The 16,279-nt window shown below is 43.8% G+C and overlaps 1 pseudogene across 1 annotated transcript; it reads left to right on the top strand.

The window, feature by feature from the left end:
- Positions 1–3,676: 3,676 nt before the first annotated feature.
- LOC308418836 (ras-related protein Rap-1b-like) lies at positions 3,677–15,716 on the top strand (annotated as a pseudogene). The gene is made up of 3 exons: positions 3,677–3,827; positions 14,979–15,121; positions 15,177–15,716. The product of its transcript is annotated as a ras-related protein Rap-1b-like (transcript).
- Positions 15,717–16,279: the final 563 nt, after the last annotated feature.

The raw sequence follows: 16,279 nt of genomic DNA, 5'->3' as shown, positions 1-16,279 counted from the left end.
CAGCCCTTTATTAAACCAATCAGAGGGGAGAGAAGGGAATGCTTACAAAATAGGATGTAGCCAATTTGCACGCTCTGCAGGCAGAGAAATCAAAGACAGTCTTTACACTACACGGAAAAGATCACCCCAAAGTCCTGCTACCTTGCTGAGTGTGTTTATCAACTGTAGATTTCTGGTGGAGCCTTTAGAGTCTCATGTCTAGAACCATCTGCAAACAAGATACAAGGATACTTTGACTTCTGTCTTTCCTATTTGTATCCTTGTATCTCCTTGACTTGTCTTCTGCTGAACTGAGCTGTCAGTCACTATCTGAACAGTAATGAGGAAAGTGGACACCCTGTCTTGTTCCCAACTTTAGTGGAAATGCTTTGAGTTTTTCTCCATTTAGCATGATTTTGGATGCAAGTTCACTGCATATTGCCTTTATTGTGCTGAGATATGTTCCCTGTGTTCTTAAATTCTCCAGAACTATTATGACAGGATGTTGGATTTTGTCAAAGGCCTTTTCTGCTTTAGGTCTGCAGACTTGTGAAGGTTAAAGAATTGGAGTTGGCTACATGCTTTCTGTCTCTCCCAACCACCCCTATCTCCTGCCCCCTTCCTTTCTAGATTGAAAAAGTCTCATCTGATTTCTCCAATATTTTTAATATAAAGGGGTGTTGTATTGCCAAAAGCTTTTCCAGCATCTAAGGAGATGATCATGTGATTTTCGTATATTGAACCAACCTTGCATCCCTGGGATGAAGCCTATTTGATCATGATGAATGATGGTTTTGATGTGTTGTTGGATTTGGTTTTCGAGAATTTTATTGAGTATTTTTGCATCGGTATTCATAGACAAAATTGGTCTGAAGTTCTCTCTTTTTTTGTTGGGTCCTTGAGTAGTTTAGGTATCAGAGTAACTGTGGCTTCATAAAATGAATTAGGTAGTGTTCCTTCTGTTTCTATTTTATGGAATATTTTGAGGAGTGTTGGTATTAGTCTGGTAGAATTCTGCACTGAAACCATCTGGCCCTGGGCCTCTTTTGGTTGGGAGGTTTTTAATGATGTCTATTTCCTTAAGGGATATGGGCCTGTTTAGATAGTTTGCCTGCTCTTGGTTTAACTTTGGTACAAGGTATCTGTCTAGAAAATCATCTGTTTCATTTAGATTTTCCAGTTTTGTTGAGTTTAGGCTTTTGTAGTAGGATCTGATGATTTTTTTGAATTTCTGTTGTTATGTCTTTCTTTTCATTTCTGATTTTGTTAATTTGGATACTGTCTCTGGGCCCTTTAGTTAGTTTTGCTAGGAGTCTGAAGCCCTGAGGGCCAGCAGAAAGATTGAAAACAGGCAACTTTGGGAGGTAGGAGGTGGGGGGACCCTATAGAATGTACCAGAAACCTGGGAGGTGAGAGATGCTTAGGACTCACAGGAAGGGCCCTTAGATGAAATGCCCAACAGTGGGGAGAGGGAACTTATAAACTCCACCTTCAATAGAAAGACAGGGCATCAAATGGAGGGATGGAGTTGCCATCCCACAGTCAAAAACTCTGACTCAGAATTGTTCCTGTCTGAAAGAACCGTAGGGACAAAAATGGAGAAGAGTCTGAGGGAAAGGAGGTCCAGTGACTGGTCCTAATTGGGATCCAGCTCAGGGGAAGGTTCCAAGGGCTGACACTATTACTGTTGCTATGGTGTGCTTACAGACAGGAGCCTAGCATGGCTGCCCTCCGAGAGGCCCGACAAGCAGCTGGACTGCCTGGTGTAGCCTCAGTGAGAGAGAGTTAAAAAGGTTAGATAAGAGGTCGGAGAGAGGGCTCAGCAGTGCAGAACGCCTGGGTTTGGTTCCCAGCACCCAATGGTGACACAATGGTAACTCCATTTCTAAGGGGAATCCCATGTCCTGAGCTCTGTGGGCAGTGCGCAAGCGAGGGGCACATGCGCACATGCTGTCAAAACAGACACACACTTAAATGAAAAGTAAATCATAAGGAAAATGAAGGTTACGACAAAGAGCTGAGTGTGAACTGCAGTTGCTTGTGGACTTCTCTGGATATTCAAACCTTCTCTACTGTTTGGGCACAAGTCGGCTCCACCCACAGTCACTTCTGCCCCTTGGCCACTGAATTTGACTACTACTGGGTCGGGTCGCACTTGGGAGTCACTTTAGGCATTTACATTCTTGTCCCTTAGAACAGTCAGCACATTTGCAAATAGAAAGTTTCAACTGCTGCTGGGGTTTGGGCTTACCTGTCTGACAGGATAAGTTCTGGAACAGCCGGGAAGGTTCTCTGTGGCAGAAAGGAGCAGCAAGTGCAGTCGTGGAGTTTAGTCACCATTTTCTGACTCCTCTACCTATGTGGAATAGACACTCCTAGGCCTGACATATGCCCTTCCTGTCACTCAAGAGAGTGATCACATTAACAGTTTTAGGGTCACCTGGTTTACCCCACTTAACTCTAAGGAACACTGGATGACTCAAGTGTTCTGACCCAGCAAGAATGTTTTCCAGGCAGCCATGACTCCAAGTGAGGCCTTGGCATTCCAGGCCCTGATAGAGGCAGTTAGGTTGTTGCTCAAAATTCTAAAAGAGCGAGCACTAACCCTGAACTGAACTCCATAAACCTCGCTGGGAACTCCACTCCCAGCTCCCTTGCTGCAGCTACACGTAGGCAGAAGGCCCCTTCTCTCCTTGTCCACCGGAGAGCTGCTGAGCCCTTCTGTGCGTAAACTCATCTAGCAAATGTGTGTTTTCCTCACCCTGGCATTGACCACTTTTTCTCTTTAAGGCCCAGCCAGGCGCACCTTGGAATGGTTTGAAGAACTCCTTATCAGAAGCATCTCCGATTCTGCTTTGGGGCAGCCTCCAGCTTCAGATTTGGCAGGGAGAAGCCAAGGATTAAAATTTCATTATTGTTTCTGTGGGTCAGGAATCTGGAGTTTGTGATGGCTTTGGGGTGTGTCAGCGTGATGTGGCTGAACCCTTTTCCTCCCCACACATTTCCAGGCAGAGTGGGTGTCTACAGAACATGCTGTAGGAGAGAGCTGGAGGAGGGGGAGGGGCAGCTTCCCTTCTCCCAAACTCCCACCAGTTAGCAAACACAAACCTTGATTAGTTTCAAAAACCCTCTCTAACTTCCTGTGACTGTTTTCTCATCTGCAGTACTCCCTAACATCTGAGGCTGGAGAGATAGTTCTGTGGCTAACAGCGCTCACTGCTCTCCTAGAGGACCAAGTTCAATTCCAAAAATCCACATCTTATACCTTATATCTACCTGTGATTTAAACTCCATGGGCTCTGTCATCCTCTCTGAACTCCACGGTCACATGTACTCCACGGATGCAGTACACATACTCAGGCACACACATACACATAAAATAACAACAAAGCTTTGACAACCATGTATCTGTCTAGAATAAAGAATGTTTCCCAGGCTCCTTTACTTGGCCAGGTAATAAGCTCTGACCAAGCAGATGTAAGGCAGGATAAAGTCTGTGCAGAAAAAAAAATTTTTTTTTCAAGACAGGGTTTCTCTGTGTAGCCTTAACTGTCCTGGAATTCGCTTCATAGACTAGGCTGGCCCTGAACTTGCAGAGATCAGCAGGGATAACGGGTGTTGCCTGGTTATGCCGGAAAGTATTGTTAAAGGGCTTGGGTATGCTTCCTTCCTCGGCCCAGACATCTTGATAACCAGGATGCAAACCAATGGCTGCGGAAAAGTCAGGTATCGTAGACTGCTGAACAGAGGGATGAATAAAGATGACAGAAATAAGAAGTTAGAGGAACTTAAGTTAGCAGAGCTGCCCACCCTTTCGCCTCCAGCCATCACTGGAGGGAGGGAAGAAGGTAGGGGATGGGGCGGGGCAGGGGCGGAGCGAGGGAGGGGCGGGGCAGGGGCGGAGTTATGTGGTTTTTCTGTCACAGGCACAGTCCGGCCTGTGGATTCACTTCATCTTTCAGAATCGCTGTGTAAAGTAGAGAAAAGTGATACGAAGGGCTGAGCGATCAGTGTGAACAGACAATGACCACTCTTCCAAGTGTAACGAAATATTTAAGGCACTGGGACTTGACCATGAGACACACATACGCACACACTCACATATGCATGCATGCACGCACACAATTATTTACTTTGGCTTCTGAGACAGAGTCTACTGTAGCCTGAGACGGCTTCCTTCTTGCCTCAACTTCAGCAAGTTCTGGGATTACAGGTGTGCTCCATTATTTTGAGAATGGAATCTTAACTGTTTATTTTTAAAGCTTTTTAAAGTGTTTGACGATGTTTCTCCAGGGTGGTCTTGAACTCCAGAGCACTCACTCCGGATTGCCTTCGGCTTCAGTGTCTGCAGTAAATAGCTGGGTTGACAGGAGTGTGCTCCTTGCCTGGCTTGGTTTTGAACACCTGGAGAGATGAGGGAGATGGGGGTTGGTTTCTACCCGGTTAGAACTGACTGCATTATTTCACTGAGGTTGGCAGTAATCCACACCCCCTCTCCTAGGACAAGGCTGGCCTGGAACTCATTATGCAGACCAGGCTGGCTTGAAACTTACAGAGATATGCCTACCTCTGCTCCCAAGTTCTGGAATCACAGGTGTATGCCGCCCTGCCTGGCCCAAGATTCTAAATTATGTACATTTTCAGATTAAACCATCCTAACTCTTAGGTTCTGCAAAGTTAAAAAGTCGAGAGTATTTACTTTGTAGGGTTTACCAGATGAATTGAACTGGGCCATGTATCGGGGGTATATGTGGTCGATACAGGGATGAAGCCACTGCTGGTGTGAGACGTTATGTGTCAACCAACTTGACAGAGCTTCAGTGCCCAGAGAGTTGGTCCATTTTTTTTCCCCCTGGTTTCTGGAAAGGTGTTTTTGGATGAGTGTAACATTAAAATTGGATGATTTTAAGTAAAGCAAACGAAGGGGACATTGAATAGGACAAAGACTGATAGAGAAGTAAAAGCCAGCAGCATTCATGAACTACAAATTAGTTCCTCTGTGTTCTCCAGCCTGCTAGATTCATATGAAGAAGTTAGGCCACATAATCACACATGCCCTCACATGGGCACGTACTCATACATGCATGCATGTTCACACATGTTCATATACCACATGCACACGAACTCAAGTACCTAACTGCGTCTGTTTTCCTGGAGAAGCCAGACTAATGCTTGTGGTATAACACCTTGAGTGTTTATGATCTCAGAAATTACTGGTGGAATTCCTAACATCCAAGGTAAAGGGACTGAGAGCTGGAAGCTTTAGGCGGTGATTGCTCTGAAGGCACAGCACTCATGAATGGACATCAGATCTGATTTGACTTTGGACTCGAGACCTGTGAAACTCAATGTCAAGGACCAGCCTCAGCTTGGAGAGGGCTTCTGAGAGAAAGGGTGTCTGGAGCAGTGAAAACAAGTGACTCGAAGTCAAACAGTGGGTCTAGGCTGGCAGCCTGGGTTCTGCTAGAGACATCTTTCCTGCTGCTTTCTCTCTGTTCTGCTTTCTTTCTCTCTGATGTGTCCCTCCCTCCCCCTGATCTGCTCTCTCTGGAGATCTCTAGAGAGCTCTTTTACTATGTTCTGCTTGAGACAGTTCTTCAAGCAGTTCTCTCTATTTTAAAAAATTTTCTTGATAGCTCATCTCCTGCGGATTGTAAGCCCAGACTGTTACTTTACATATCAATCCAGTCATTTACTTACTTAAGTTTTCCTTTAGATTATTCTAAGAGTCAGCATCCCTTGACTCCAGCCCCTGAATTCCTACGCAACAGCAAGCACACACTTTCTTTTAACATTGCAAAAGAATCCGGTGATCCCCACGCCTCTGTTAAACACAGGAGATAAACTAGCTGGGTGGGACCCGTCCTGAAATTACCATTTCTACCACACCTGAGTCTAAGATGGCGGTGCCAGACTGACCTGGAACTCAGGAGTCTGCCTGCCTTTGTATCTGTCTGACTTTGTATCTTTCTGACAAGCTGGTTCATCAATGCAGCTGCCTTTGTTCCTTTAGATTCATGAAGCCCCTCATAATTCATATGCATCCTTATTTTTTTCGTTCCTGAGAAATTAGATATTTTCAAACTCATGATTTTTAGAGTTCTTTTCCACAGCCTTAAGGACATTCTTTGAAGAAGGGATGTAAAACGTGTATTATTGTACAGACAAACTTTATGCCCATGGCAGCCACCGGCACTTGTGGAGGCCCGTGTGTTGAGGTAAATATTTAAAAAGCCACATCACCAAGCTACCCCCAGCTATTCTCTGTCCCCAACAGTCTCTTCCTGTTGAAAAGGGTGACTAGGCTCTGGACACCTTCCAGAGTTATATAGATCAGATATGATAGTGAGAGACCTCCTGAAGAACTAGATTCAAGCGAATCAAACAAAAGATATCTTGGTGACACTAAAATTCTGTTTTGAAATTTATATATAACAGCATGTAAGCTTTGGTGAGTCTCATCATCAGACATGCTGAACTGACCCACTTAAACTCCTGATCAAGGACTTTCAGCCCAGATCCAGTTAAGATAGACATCAGAGACTACAACAATTATTGGTGTGGCCTTCTTAAGGCCCAACAACTCCCCCATTTTCCCTCCTCACCCTCAAAGCTATCTCAACTCCCATGTACAGCTTGAAGAAGTTACTGGAGAATCATCACCATGATTCCCTGAATTTTGGGAGGCTGGGGGTGGTTATTCTAAGGTTGTCTTTCTGAGGAATTTAGAAATGGTCGTAGTTTTTTGTTTGTTTTTTTTAAAGGTTTATTTATTTTGTGAGTACGCTGTTGCTATCTTCAGACACAGCAGAAGAGGGCATTGGATCCCATTACAGATGGTTGTGAGCCACCATTTGGTTGCTGGGAATTGAACTCAGGACCTCTGGAATAGTAGTCAGTGCCCTTAACCCCTGAGCCATCTCTCCAGCCTCAGAAATGGTCATAATTTAACAGAGAGGAATTAGTTAAAATTTTGCAGCCATAATCTCATTTGATAGAATTTTTGTTACTAAACTGAAGTTATAATTTTTACATTGGTACAGAATTTTTTTGATACAAGTTTAAGGTTTTTATTCATATAAACTTCTTGTTGATAGAAAATTGGGACTGATATTGTTACTTTCATGTAGGCATTGTGCCTATACACCACATTTAAGAATACAAGGCTTAGACCCAGTCCTATAACTACGATTATAAACTGATCTGAGATGATTAAACATAGGAGTTAAGGGCCCGATAACAAATTCATGGCTCTGAGTTTACTGTTAGAGTGTTTTCAAAATTATTAAGAGTAGTTCATGGACAACCGTCCAGATTACTTAGATAGATGGTTTTCAAAAACATCAGAAATCTACAAAATGTGATATTTAATGTTGTTTATCATTTGTTGAGACATATCTGCTTCTAACAACTCCTCTTTTGTGGATTCAAAAGAAGAAATTGAGCATCTCTACCTCCAGGTGAGGTGATACATTGTGGCTAGGTAGCCATTGGGCAGAAATTGCCTATTTCTCCTACACGCCTGTACTGTTCTTGAGAGGACCTAATCTACAGGTTGGGACAGCTTAGTTTTGCCAAGACAGAATAAGCTGGTTCTTAATAATTCCTGTTTCACTAAGGTCTGTCAGATGATCCTGGGCCAGGAGGCTGAAGACTGATGCTCTTATGTGTTGCTAACAGGGACTGTACAGGTAGACATTTTTTTCTACAACCTGTCTCAGTTCTGGAAGCCGTGTTAGGCTTCCTATATTTGAAGATAGTATTTGTTCTCAGGTTTCTGACAGGGTTGAAGACTAATTGTAGTCTCATAGCCTACCCAGGCTGTTTAACTTTGAGAGAGCATATTTAATTAGATAGTTATCAGATAGTATGCAAGACATAACATATAGATTTTAAACCTTTCTTAAGCTAGGATAGATAACAAAATGTTCTATTTTAATCGACAAAAAAAGATTTACTGGGTGTTGGGTGTGTTTTATACTTTGTAAATTATAAATTGGTAATAGTTGTGCTTAGCTTATTTTAAGAGAAACTTTTTTTTAATTAGACAGAAAAGATGAATTGTCGATGTTGATATACAGGTGAGAGTAGGCACAAGGTAACGCAAAGACTGTGATTGGGCAGTGAAAAAGATAGGCAGAGACAGAATTTTGGATAGGTGGAGGAGAGATGGGGGAAAGGGAGAGGAAAAGCCAAGATGGAGGAGGAAGAAGATGACCTACCTCTATGTGGCTTTAAATAGCCACAGGTAGCTATAAATATCTTAATAGAGATGAATTATTATAGGACAATTTGTCTTATCTAGGTGGGCAGATTATATCATATTAGTTGGCTCTGAGTTTATTGTGTGGACATTTTGTGGAGTGAAAATTTACTAATATAAATCTGATTGATAAATTACAAGTTTCTAGAGTTTTGATTTGTTGGGCTAGTGGGAATTGTGACAATAACCACAGGGAGCGGTTGCTGGGAATGGGGGCAGAGTTCAAGGCAGAGAGTCAGCAGGGAGAGGGCGGCCACAGCACACAGCTAGCAGTGGGGACAGAGAGACTATCAGAGAATAGCTGGGGGTAGCATAGTGTGGTGGCTTTTTAAAAATACTTTCTGTGTGCTGGAGAGATGGCTCAGCGGTTGAGAGCACCGACTGCTCTTCCAGAGGTCCTGAGTTTAATTTCCAGCAACCACATGGTGGCTCACAACCATCTGTGGTAGGACCCCATGCCCTCTTCTGTGTGTCTGAAGACAGCTACAGTGAACTCACATAAACAGGGTAGATAAATTTTTTAAAACAATATTTACCACAATATCCATGTCTACTGGCCCTGTCACAGAACTGCCAACTTAATATGTCACTGTTCACAAGCCGTCCAGTGTGTGATAATTTCTTTTCTTTCTGTTTTGTTTTTAATGACAGTGTTTCTCTGTGTAACCCTACCTGTTCTGGACCTCCCAGGCTGGCTTTGAACTCAGATCTACCCTCCTCTGCCTCCTGAGTACTGGGACTAAATGTGTACACCACCACCACTCAATAGGATCTAGAATTACTAAGGAAGTCTGTGAAGAGATTATCTAAGTCTCTTTGAAGTGGAAAGACCCATCCTAAGTGTGGTATCATTGTGTGGTTGGAGTCTTGGTATGAATAGCAAAGAGGAAGAAATGAACACTACCATTCATTCATGCTTCGTGCTGTGTCTACAGTGTGACCAGCCACCTCACGCTCCCCACATCACGGCTTCCCTACCAAGATGGACTGTATCCTCAAACTGTGAGCTAATATAAACCCTCTCTTCCTTAAGGTGGCTTTGCCTGGGAATCTTACAACAGTAAAAACAAGCACTGCAGGAAATTGGTTCTGAGACATAGATTGTGTTAATCCATGTTATATATAGTAGAAGAAGCTGGGTTCTTTTATGGACTAATTTCTTTTAGATATTTTAGTACACATATAGTGATTTTTAGTTTTACATATTTAAATTATGATTTTATATTTATATGCCTTATGATTCTTGGACTTTTTTATTCATGTATGTAATTAAGTCATATACAATTTTTTTTTTCATTTATACAATCTACTTCACCTTCCATTCCCCTTTCTAATTCCCTTTGTGGTTTGACTAGGAATGGCTCCCATAGACTCATGCACGTGAATACTTGGCCCAGGGGGAGGGAGAGTTTATTTTAGCCAATCTATCTTATTTACTGAGTTTTATTCTTCTAGGAGTATAACCTGTATGGCCCCTTCTTTTTAAATTACATTTTTAGAGAACTCTAAGCCTATAATAAAAAGAGGCCTAGAATCTGTAACCTATTCTCCTGGCCAGTCAGAGTTTGTCAATTGTCTCTTTTTGCCTTTCATCAAATCTACAGTCTGAGTTTGCTCAAGGGCAGAGACCCCAAGCGGATTTCCGAAGTAATGGCCACATCTAGCTAGCTGTGTGCTTATGTGTGCTTAATGATCTCCAGGGCATAAGGAAGACCTCCAAATAGTGACAAGATAAAGTTAATTTTAGGGTTTTCTTTAAAAGACTGAGAAATAATTTTTGCAGGAAAAGGCATACAATGAATCACGATGCAGAAAGTCCCCAAGGATGCAGCACAAAGAGACCAAAACCCAAAAGCTAGAGAAAGGACAGCGATTGCAGCAACCGCTCAGCTTTGCTGGAATCTTGACTCTCACTGCTTCCAGTGGACATAACTGTGCCACTCTGACTGCCTACAGAGGACAGTCTCCTCCTGGCTGCCTTCAGATCAAGGTGCAGAACTCTGGGCTCCTCCAGCACCTTGTCTGCCTGAAGCATGCTTCCTGCCATGATGATAATGGAGTAAACCTGAAATTGTAAGCGAGCCACCTTTATAAGAGTTGCCGTGGTCATGGTCTCTCTCTATCACAACAAAACTCTAAGACACCCTTTCTCTCTCATCGGACCTCTCTGCTCAACAAGCCCCGCTCCTATTTTTGTGCCGTTTTGTGTGTGGCCTACTGGACTTAAAACAGTGGTTAGGAGGTTATTTTTCTGGCTTAAGGGCAGGTTGCCAGTGGCTATGTCACCGAAGAAAGTGACATGCCTCCCTCAGCAAGCATTAACTGTCCGTCATGGCCCCTCCCTCATCCATGAGCAGATGTCCATGGCTCCAGTCTTGTGCACATAGGCACAGCTGCAGTGCATAAAGCTGCAAAGGCAGAGTCATGCCTGGAAGACGTCTTTCTGCAGCACATTTCCCCATCCTCTGGCCCTCACATCCCCCTTCCCCATCTACATGAAGCTCCCTGAGACTGGGTAGGGATAATAGGTTTATCCTCATTCAGGCCCAGCATCCAGCCCTGACCAGTTTTCAGCAATTTGGGTACTTATGAGTTTCCGTGGAAGGGCTCCAATTTGACAAGACAGACTCCATCTTGTAACCAGGCCTCCATTTTAAACATTATGCCCCATCCTTAGGTTAAAACCCACAAACTGTTCCAGGAAGGAACCACTGTAGACATGGGCCACCAGCAGAAAAATATCTAACGTTCCAGAGGCTGTAGACAGCTATATAGTGAGACCTTGTCTGAAGAAAGGAAAATCTTTCCACTTCAATTGACCTAATTTAGATAACCCTTCACAAGCATACCAAGAGGCTATCCTGTAAAGGTTAATCTTGGTTGTCAACTTGATTGCATCTGGAATCAACCGAGAGAGATTTCTATAAGCAGACTTCCAGCAGCCAATTAGATAGATTGCTTAGGCCAGCTGAAGTCATTGTTAACCAATCACGTAACTGCCAAGTTGATAAGCCCTCCCTGCTGTAACTGCAATAGAAAGGCGGAACCTTAGGTGCTTGGGGCTTTCTGTGCTACCTTGCATCGTCAGAGGGGCCTGAGGGCCTGGGCTTGAGCTTGAATAAAGACTCTTTGCTTTTGCATAGGAGTTTGACTTCAGGTGGTTTTGGGGTTTGGGGGGGAGGTCTCAGATCTGGCATAACACTGGTGACTGCTGACCACTGCTTCTAGAAGCATCTATGAAGAAGGCTGCATGTCAGTGGCGATGACGGCAGTAAGGGAGACCAAGACTCAGATAGGGTAGATGAATTTGCCAGTGAGAGACAAGAAGCCAAAAAGCAGAAGCAGGAGCCTCCCCTTGGATCTTACATCTGGATTGGCTGCTGGAAGTCTGCTCACAGAAATCTCTCTCGGTCGATTCCAGATGCAATCAAGTTGACAACCAAGATTAACCTTTACAGGATAGCCTCTTGGTATGCTTGTGAAGGGTTATCTAAATTAGGTCAATTGAAGTGGAAAGATTTTTTTTTCTTTTGTGAGACAAGGTCTCACTGTATAGCCTTGGTTGGCCGTGAGCTCACTCTGTAGACCAGGCTGGCCTCAAACTCATAGATCCCACTTTCCTCTGTCTCCGAGTGCTGGGATTGAAGTTCTGTACTGCAGTGCCTGGCCCACCAGGCTGGAGTCCTAGGCTGAATGAGAAGGTTACAGTGACCTGGCTCTCACATCCCTTACTGTTTCCTGGCTGCAGATGCAAATGTGAGAAGCTGCCTTAGGCTCCTGCCGCTGTCTTTTCCTGATACCTGTGAGCTGAAACAACCCCCTCCCCCCCCACACATACAAACTCCCAAACCTCTACTTCCTTCCTTAAATTGCTTCTCATCAGATATTTTGTCACAAGCATGAGACAAACAGCCAATAGGATCATTGAGCTCCACTGGTTATCGCTTTTGAAAAGCAGAAACGTAACAATATAGGCCTTGTTTGTGCTCGCCTGGATCAAATGCTTATTCGTGGCCATGCTTCATGCGAATGGCGGGTTCATCCTTCTAAATTCCTGTGGTGGAGATGCAGTTACTATACCTGTTTTACAGTAAGAAGTCAAGTCCCAGAGATCCTTAAAGCAAGAATTCAAATTGGCTCAGACCACCATCCCTAACATATGCCAGTGAGGCACATGCCCATAAATCCAGCTCCAACAAACCGTTGCAGGCGTTTCTGCTTTATTTCTCTTGAGAACAATAATCTGGCTCATGTCACGTCTTCTAGCAGAATGCACAAGGAGCTGCATGATTCAGAAGCTCTGTGTGTGTGGTGGCAGAGGGGTGGGGACAGAACTTGTCCCTCTGGTCAGGGGGCCAGCCTTGTTTCTGAGACTCAGACTCATGGTCTTAAAGCTCCTCTCCTTATCATTCCCCGAACATCATCATCGTTCCCTATCACCCCTATCTTTCTGGATAGTGAGGGTTTGCAGCCTCCCAAGGCCACTGAGCCTTACGTTCCTCCTGAGGCGTCTGGGTTACATCCAGGTGAAAGGTTAACTCACAACAAACAGCCTGCCGACAAAGCATGTGCACTGGGCTGTTTACAATGTGCCTATGTTGGTTCTTCTCTACACTATGTACAAATGAGATACGGAATAAGGAACCCCTGCTTGTCCCCTACAAAATGACCCCAGCAGTCCAGAATTCAGTGGATCTTCTGGGCAGAAGCTGATGTTGTTTCTGTGTTAGAGGAGGGACTTGTGTACTGTGTATTCAATGCTGATTTATGTCCGCCCATTCCCCCAATCTCCTGTGTCAGTGTGGTGTAAAGAATACTCCCCAGGGCTGGAGAGATGGCTCAGTGGTTAAGAGCACTGGCTGCTCTTCCAGAGGTCCTGAGTTCAAGTTCCAGCAACCACATGGTGGCTCACAACCATCTGTAATGAGATCTGATGCCCTCTCTGGTGTGTCTGAAGACAGCTACTGTGTACTTATATATAATAAATAAATCTTATAAAAAGAGAATGCTCCCCAATTATCTCTGATTGGTTAAGAAGTTGAACTGGAGTAGACTGGGCAGAAGAGTTAGGAAGGCTGGACTTCTGATCCCAACCAGGGATCCAAGGGAGAAGAGTCAGGAAGAAGGACAGCTAGGGGGAGGAGGAGGAGGAGGGGAGGAAAAGGAGGAGGAGGAGGAGGGGGAGGAGGAAAAGGAGGAGGAGGGGGAGGAGGAAGAGGAAGAGGAAAAGAAGGAGGAGGGGGAAGAGGAAAAGGAGGAGGGGGGAGGGAGAGGAAGAAGAAGCAGAAAAGGAAAAAAAAAAAAAGGTCATGAGGTCAGGCATGAGGAGGAAAAACCAAAGGAGCTCTTTATGGGGACAATTACAGCAGAGTGGGCCGAAGGGAGACTAAATTCAAGTAACTCAGGCGTGTGGCTGGGAGGTAGCTAGAAAGCACAGAGGATTAGAAATATCTGCTCAGAGAATAAATCTGTAAGTCTCTGTCTTAATTATCTGGGAGCTACCCAGCTTAGAAAAAAATAAACCCTACCACTCTCAAATTTCATCCTATTCATCCGTCTCTTCTACACCCACTAGAGTAGGTTATACCTGACCAGAACCAGGCAGGAATGTTTAATCAATTACCCTGGAGCTTTTTTTTTTTCCTTCACAACATGTGTGGCACAGCTAAGAGGAAGCCTAGAAATGACTTCTGAGTTAGTTACTTTTCTCATTGATGTGATCAAATACCTAAACAGAAGCAACTCAGTGAGGAGAGCTTCATTATACTTTGTTGTCCAGATGACCCAGTCCATCCTGGTGGAGGAAGACTTAACATCTGGAGTGGACTAATACATAATAATATAGCAGGGACTTTTCATGTGGTACTGACTCAGAAACAGAAAGAAGAGGTTATAGCAGGACAGAGCTATAACCTTCCAAAATTTTACTCATGGTAATTCACCTGCCTCAGCTCTGTCTCCCAATTCTCTAGAGCAGCACCACCAATTGGAGGCCAAGTGTACACACACACACACACACACACACACACACACACACACACACACACGTCTGTGAGGAAGATTTCTCTTAGTTTTTTTTTCCCCAGCAACCACATGCAGCTCACAGCTGCCTGTATCTCCCGTATCTGACCCCCTCACACAGACTATATGCAGGCAAAATGCCAATGCACATAGAAGAAATAAATAAGTAATACACAAAAAATTCATAAAGCTAAAAGGGAGTAGTAAGAGCAGCAGGATGCTTGTCACCATGTTTCAGGAGCTGACCATTGGGTGTTTCCACATCTCAGCTGTCAGTGCACCGTGGGGCAGCATGCTGATCAGCAAGTATGACAAGTACTCAGTGGGGTGCAGATGTGGAAGTAGCTTAAACAATCAAATAAAAACATGTGTTTGTCTTCTAAATAGCAGCGATAGGCCTCGGAAGATGGCTCATGTACTTGTCCAATCATGAGTATCTGAGTTCAGATTTCCAGTACCCACCTAACCCTAGATGTGATAGCCCATGCTGGGGATGTGACAAGACCTCATCTCGACAAATAAGGTGCAGAGCAATAGAGAAAGACGTGATATAACCCATGGCGTCTACATACATGTGTACACATGTGAATATATGTTTACATACATAAGAATACACACGCAGTTGACCTCACATTGTTTAACTGTCAATTTGACAGAATCCTTGTCCTCTGGCTATGCGTGTGAGGGGTTTCCTTAATTGGGTTGATTGAAATAGAAAGACCCATTCTAAAACTAGATGGCAAAAAACCTCTCCCAGAGTCAGGCGTGGAAAGCAGCCTGAGCGGTGATGGCAGCAGAGACAGCCGGGGCACAGGGAGCAGAGATCCAAAGGGAACTCGGGGTGACGGCGGCAACCTGGTGACAGCGTGAAAGGTACTAAGTCTAACAAGTGTGCATCGTGTGTGAACATAAGCTAGTGATTCTTGGCTCAGCAGGTGTTGGGAAGTCCGCTCTGACTGTAGAGTTTGTTTAAGGAATTTTTGTTGAAAAATATGATCCCACGATAGAAGATTCTTATAGAAAACAAGTTGAAGTAGATGCATAGCAGCGTGTGCTTGAAATTGTGGATACTGCAGGAACGGAACAGCTCACCACCATCAGAGATCTGTACACGAAGAACGGACAAGGCTTTGTGTAGGTTTACTCCATCACAGCACGGTTGACATTTAATGACTTACAGGATCTAAGAGAGCAGATTCTTCGGGTTAAAGACACTGACGATGTCCCAATGATTCTGGTTGGTAATAAATGTGACTGGGAAGATGAAAGTGTTGTAGGAAAGGAACAAGGTCAGAACCTAGCGAGACAGCGGAACAACTGTGCGTTCTTAGAATCCTCTGCGAAGTCCAAAATAAATGTTAATGAGATCTTTTATGACCTAGTACAGCAAATTAACAGAAAAGCCCCAGTGCCTGGGAAGGCCCGCCAAAAGTCTTCGTGTCAGCTGCTTTAATGTATTGAATGGCATTGTAGCTCTGAGCCAGGTCAGACGAACTGTTGCCCAATTCGACAGTGTTAATTCCCACTTTGTTAAACCTACCAACATCTTCAGTGGACTTTCCCATGGTGGTTCCCTACTCTATCAGGTTACACATTCTAGTCACTTTCCAGTATCACAAGGGATTTTTACTTATCTAATAGTTCTAGAGTATGCAGCTGGTAAAACCAGAGGCTACATCCTGTGTTACTGCTAAGAGACATTCTTCATCCACCAATGCTGTACATGTATGAAAATGGTATAATATATACTTTAACACACCCCTTACTTTGTATTGGATTTGTATTGGATTACAATAATGTAAATCCTAAAAGCATCACTATTTTAGCACAACAAAAGAACATCCAAAGAGCTCCTATATAGACTACTCCAGATAACTTTGCTTCTTTGATACTTGTAGCTTATTGCAATTTTTTTTTAAAAAAAATTCAAGGTCATTATCATTGTATTATACAAAATAAGCACTTTAATCAACACAGCTATATAGTTTCTTTTTTAATTTTTCAAAAACCTGTGGA

The sequence above is a fragment of the Micromys minutus genome (genome assembly GCF_963924665.1).
Source record: "Micromys minutus genome assembly, chromosome: 3".
NCBI lineage: Eukaryota > Metazoa > Chordata > Mammalia > Rodentia > Muridae > Micromys > Micromys minutus.
The sequence above is the reverse complement of the archived record's forward strand: the minus strand, read 5'-3'. Positions and strand labels throughout refer to the sequence as shown.